A 6,320-nucleotide genomic window follows, 5' to 3' on the forward strand; every position below is an offset into this window, starting at 1 on the left:
AGTCCGAAGTCACTCCCATAATATCCCTTCAATCCAGAGTACATTAATGGTATTTCATGCTTTATACTTACCTGTGTAATGACAGATCAAGCCTAAATTAGGAGAGCATGTAGAGGAAAAAGCCAAAGAAATAATTTGGAATTATGCCACAGATTTAACACGCAGTCCACTGAACAAAGTAAAACTTTCCCATGGAGGAACATAGTCCATGTGTATACAAGTGCAGTTAAATCAAACAGAATTACATTTTTTTGGTGCTGGCTGATTCACTGCTGCTTATCTACGAAGCCACAGGATGGCAATAGAGAAATTCCTGTTGTGCAACTATTGTCCAAATGGTTTTATGGAAAAAAAGTGGGCCAAATGCTTTGGTTCTAGTCCAATTTGCCTGTGATCTGGTCATATTCAGGCTTTGGAGAAGCCCATGCTTATGCGGACTGTAAGTACATATAGCCATAGTCTTTCATGATCTGATTCTATCTTTTCAGCCTCCACTCCCACTCCATCAGGAACTCCTCCCTTCCTCCCCTCTATGGCCTTTAAAAAAATAAATAAATAATTGGGGATCTACCAGGAACCAGGAACTGTTCTATGTCCTGGAATTACAAGAGAGCTAAACAGAAAAATATCACTTCTCCATAGAGTTTCTATTGTAATGAAGGAACCCTGAACCTAGACAAGTAAATGTATAATGTGTACAGTAGAGATGGCCTTTGTCCAACAACATTTCCAGAGTGGAGTTGTCACTGGCATGAAGAGGCCCTGCCACTACATTTCACAGTCTCCCTTGCGTCCAACTGTGTCCACATTACTAACTTTTTCCAATGTCATGTGAACAGAAGTGATGTGTTTCATTTCCAGGACAGGGTTTTTAAGAACCTGCTGTGCCTTCTCCATTTATTATTCTTCCCCTGGTTTCTGATGCACACAGAAGACTAAGGTTCTTAAGACAGAGCCTCAAGATGAGAGGATCTGGGCACCTGAATCCCAGGTGAAGGTAAGCCACCCACTAGCTAGAACATTAGCAGTGAACTATAAAGGGAGCATATGGGATGGACTTGGAATATGTTAAATTACAGAAATGTTGGGACTAATATTTATAGGGTCTATCATGAATCTAACTAATATAGTATATCAGATGCCATAATGCTATTGAGAAAAATAATGCACAGATGGAAATGAGAAATGCAACAGGCAAAGAGTGGCTAATCTAAACAGAGTGATTGAGGAAGATCTTAGTGATAAAGTAGCATGAGTGGAGAGTGGAAGTGAGGGAGTCAAATGAAGCTCTTGGGAGAAGCTTTTCAGAAAGGAATAGTGAGAACAAGGGTTCAGAGAGAGTAGTATGCCTGCTAGGTCCAGGGAACATCCACAATGTGAATCATGTCAGGAGGCCTGAAGTAGAGCAAACAATGGGATTTCTGGTAGGAGTTGAGGTCAGATAAGAAACAGGGGGGCCAATCACAAAGGGCTTCTCAGGGCGTTATATCATCTTTGGATATTATTCTGAATGAGACAGTATGTTATTGGGAGATTTTGAACAGAAAAGTGACAAGATATTAGTTACATTGTGCAAGGATCACTCTGGATGCTGAGATATTATGTAGAGTCGAAAGGAACAAATGTGGAAGCGGTTAAGAGGTTGTTGCAAAAATCAAAGCGAGAGACACTGATGGCTTAGACTAGGAGCCTCCACTTATGGCAGTGGAGGTGACAAGAAATGATCAGATGTTTGGGGATGTGGGGTCAAGAGTTATTTTTTTCTTTAGATGAGAGGTATTATAATTTATTTCATGTTAATGGAGATGATTCAGTAGAGAGGGGGTAATTAATGATAGAGTAAAGGAACAGAAGAATTGATAGAGCCATGTCCCTGAAGAGGAGGAAGGACATGGGCATAGATAAGGGAGCTAGCTTCTCACAGGAGTAGGGTTGGCAGTTAGTTCATCCATAACAGCCTACAGGCCCAGACTCTGGTTCATGAGTAGCTGTGATATGGAAGCATGTGAAAGTCTCCTCTGATTGCTTCTATTTTCTCAATGAACAGAAGGCTAGGTCATTCACTGAGAATAAGTATGAAAGTGTGGCTATTTTGAGGAGAAAGGAAAAGGTGAACAATGGTCATTTGGGACCCTCCCAGCTAGTGGGGTGAACCAGTTAAGAAAATGTGCCAAGACCATATTTCTACACTGAGCACTGCCTTGAGTTCAGTGACCCCAGATATTCTAAAGCCCATGGACATGAGTTTTTCTCCAGCGAAGGGCAGCTGCTCAAGCAGAGGGTGCAATAGGCAGAGCTGGAGCTAACCGAGGTTGAGGGCCACTGAGTCTTCAAGAAAGAGTTAGAGAAGGGCAGAAGAGTTGAGGCTTTATACCAGGAAATGATGCTAATGATGGCTCATGGAATTTAGTTCAGACAACTCAGGACATAGGGGAGTGAGACCCAGTGAACATCTATAGAGGTCGATGGATTTCTGGCCCTGGTGTGATCAAAGAATTATTGAAGTACAGATACACAAGACAGGAATCTGGAAGCATCTGAACTGGGCTGAAGGCAAGGTGGCAGCCATATCAGACTGCTTATCACTCCCATTCCCATTCCCTGAAGTTCAGAGCATTTCAAACTACCTTTAAATTTGCTCTTGCTCTGCCTTCTTGTTGGAATAATTCTGAATCTCCTCTTTGGTTCTTGCTCATTCTTTAGGATGCAGATCATATGATACCTCCTCGTGCAGTCCCTCTGATCCTCCACATCAGAATTAAGTGCCTTAGCCACTAGGCTCACACAATGGATTTTACTCACCTTTCATATGAAGCTCATCATGCTGCATCATCCTTATCTGTTTATAAGTCTGACTCCACACCTTGTGATCTTGAAGAGGACGGGATAATATTCTACTCACCTCCACATTCCCAAGGGATGGCCGAGAGGCTGGCCCTAATAGTTTAATCACCAGGGGCCGCAGGCATGTTTGCCCTTCGCTAGTCCATTTTCCAGACTCCAGTCAAAGTGATTTCCTTAAAAGCATAAATCAGATCATTTTATTCCCCCTGCTTAGAACCCTTAATAGACTTTCCAATTGCTCTTAAGATAAAGACCAAATTCTTTCCATGGCACGCATAGCCCTGCAGGATTCAGCTTGAGCTTACGTCTCCAGCTTCATTGCTCACCATTTCCCCCCTGCCCTTTACACGCCAGCCACCCTGGCCTCTCAGTACTTCCAAAGTGCCATGTTTCTTCCTAGAATCAGAGACTTCCCATGTTCATCTCCCTCAATCTGGCACCCTTTGTACCTTCGATCTGAGTTCAAATATCACCTCCTCAAGGATGTCTTCTCTGACCCTTAGCTAGATGGGGATAGCTGTTAGATACTCTCAAAATACCCTATGCTTTTCTCATAGCACTTGGTGGCATTTGTAATTACACAGTCACATGGATGTGTTATTTAGATTAACATTTGCTCCCTTTCTAGTCTGGAGGGCCCATGAAGACAGTAATCACCTGGCTTGCTCTTCACTGTTCATAGCACCTACCACCATGCCAGACTCATGAAAGTACTTCATAGATATTTCTTCACTGAATGACTTTATTAAACTACTATATCAATAGTGCTGAAGTTTTTCTTAATATTCTGTAAAATATAGCCATTTTGGTTGTCTAAGCTCTTGTATTTCCTGTACGAACAGAAAACACAATCAAATTCACACACACACAGCCTGTCTTAATGAGTTTTCACACAGATCTTTAAAATACATAACCAGGCATGAGAGTTCATGGTTATTAATTTATAAGCTATACATAATTATTAAAATGAAGATGGTATGTAGGTGGCTAAGCCAAGGGCTATTCCCTCTTGAATGAGTTATCAGGAAATCTGGCTGTACTGAATATTTCAGAACACACTCCAGGATTAGAATCAATGCTCACTGGAGTTTTCCTACATAAAAGATAACAATGTAATGAAAGGTGTGTGTACTTTTGAGCATGTATATTCAATTAAGAGCCATTTCCATAGCCTATTGCATCAAGTGGAAAGACAACTAGACTCTAGTTGTCTACTTTACATATCTTAATGGAATTTTTCAGATTATAAGCATTAATGTAGTGTGAAAAAAATACATAATGTCTTTAGGAAAAATCCTCATTTGTTCACTTTCTTTCTCTTACTCCCTAGAAATATAAATCATAGGCATATGTAAATGTGCAAAATAGGCAAAATAATAGGCATATATAACTAGATCTATTTCTCTTAAGTTGATTTTCAATGAATAAAATCAATGAGAATCAGGAATTCCTTAAATCATTTTCTTTTTGTTAAAAAAAAATTCTAGGAACTACTTTAGAGAACTATTTTAACTTTATTATAGAAAATTTTAAACAGTAAAGACAGTATAATGAACTCCCTTGACCAACCACCAAGCTTCCATAATTGTCAAAACTCTGCCACTATATTTTCCTCTGAAAAAATGTAAGTAAGGTTAAATACAGGTAAATTCCAAAAGTTGTTTTAGTTGCCCAAAACATCTCCCCATTCTTCATCTCCACCTCTAGCACCTCTCTGGCCCACCAGACATTAACTGCTTTTTGTGAAGCAGGATGGACTGTGCAGCCATCATCACGGTAGATAGAGGAGGATTTTTCAGGGATTTCTTCAAGAGGGTCCCCTAGTTAGAACATCTCCAAAATAACTCCACTCTTTAGCACAAGACTCATATCAGAAGCATCCTGAGATGACTCTGACATGAATATATTCAAGATCAATTTTAGAAATTGATGGGCTACTCGTAGTCTGATGTAGACATGCTCATGACTCATGAACTCTTTTTGCACAATTGCTCCACAAACCCATGCAAAATGCAGTTCAAATGCAGCTGTTAAAATTCACAATTATACTTCCTTTTTCTGATGCTGAGTTTGAACGTGAGTTGGTAATGTTGCTTGTTTGTATGTTTATGGAGTGGTCTCATAATTTGTAAACTTTGTTGTACTTTTTAAAAATTACTCTGAACCCTGGTTATTATACTGATTTTTTTAATAGCTTTTGGCCAAGCACGTGAAAAATTTGACTTGACTAATGGAAAACAGAAATGAATATTTGAATTGCCCAGCTTTAAAGTAACTCAAGGAGGGGCACCTGCATGGCTCAGTCAGTTAAGCGTCTGCCTTCAGCTCAGGATATCATGGGGTGGGGGGATCCTGGGATGGAGCCCAGAGTGGGGCTCCCTGCTCAATGGGGGAGCCTTCTTCTCCCTCTCCCTCTGCCGATCCCCCCTGCTTGTGCTCTTTTACAGTCTGTCAAATAAATAAATAAAATCTTTTTAAAAAATAAAAATAAAGCAGCTCAGGGAGTAACTACACTTTCTGCATTGTTCCAAGGGAGAAGGGAGGTCATTGGGCCTTATATATATTTTTTTAAAGATTTTATTTATTTATTCATGATAGTCAGAGAGGGGAGGGGGGGCAGAGACACAGGCAGAGAGAGAAGCAGGCTCCATGCACCGGAATGGGCCTTATATTGAACTTGGTCTAGTATCCTTGATAAAAATGGTTCTGCTCTGACCTTGAAGTCCACAACAAGGTCTAGGCTGTGCACCTTGCACTCCATCTCCTAAGGACTGAATTGCTGGCAGGCGTCCAGTCTCTCAGCCACTAAGGCTGAGTGTTGTGCCTCAACCCAGCACTCACGCAGCTCCCTGATGCTTCCTTTTGATTAGATACACCTGCAGAGATGCCCTGCACTGACTCCCACTTACACATACCTCCACTTGGGGCTATCATATCCTTCAAGCTCAAGGAGCTCACGGCCTTACCCATTAGAAATTACTGATTTTGGTATTCACTTTCTTGAGTTGCTATTGAAAATGTCTTCTTGTTTAACTCCTTATCACTTACACACGATGGAGACCTTATCACCTCTGGAAGTCTCCCCAGACTTTACTGATATCCCCCAAGCACCTTCATCTTGGATAACATGAGACTCAGAAGGTTTCAAGCCCTAGAGAGGGTTCTTACAATCTTTGCTCATTTCTTCATCCATCAATGGGAATATCTGCAAGGCACAAGATGCTCACCTTTCTCCACCCGACTCTCTAGTAGCGAAGTGACCACTTTGCCTTCTTAGAGCTTCTCGTGGTCTTCTGAGTGAAGCTGAAGCCTTGCTGCTTTGTCTAGAAGGTGACCTTTCACATGGCTGGCTGTTTGCTTGTCCACACATGTCTCACTTATCAGCTCTAAACCTCCAGAAACAACATCCAAGGTGGCAGGTGTTCCCTCCAAGCATGCCCCAGGAATGTCAGCACCTCCTCCTCTACCCTAATCTT

The 6,320-nt window shown here is 41.3% G+C and overlaps 1 long non-coding RNA gene across 1 annotated transcript; it reads left to right on the top strand.

Moving 5' to 3' along the window:
* Positions 1-300: 300 nt before the first annotated feature.
* Positions 301-4,220, top strand: LOC111095317. Its single transcript, XR_005353527.1, has 3 exons — positions 301-439; positions 862-997; positions 2,704-4,220. It is a non-coding gene; the product is annotated as an uncharacterized LOC111095317 (long non-coding RNA).
* The last annotated feature ends 2,100 nt before the right edge of the window (positions 4,221-6,320 follow it).

This window comes from Canis lupus, chromosome 1 (assembly GCF_011100685.1).
Source record: "Canis lupus familiaris isolate Mischka breed German Shepherd chromosome 1, alternate assembly UU_Cfam_GSD_1.0, whole genome shotgun sequence".
NCBI lineage: Eukaryota > Metazoa > Chordata > Mammalia > Carnivora > Canidae > Canis > Canis lupus.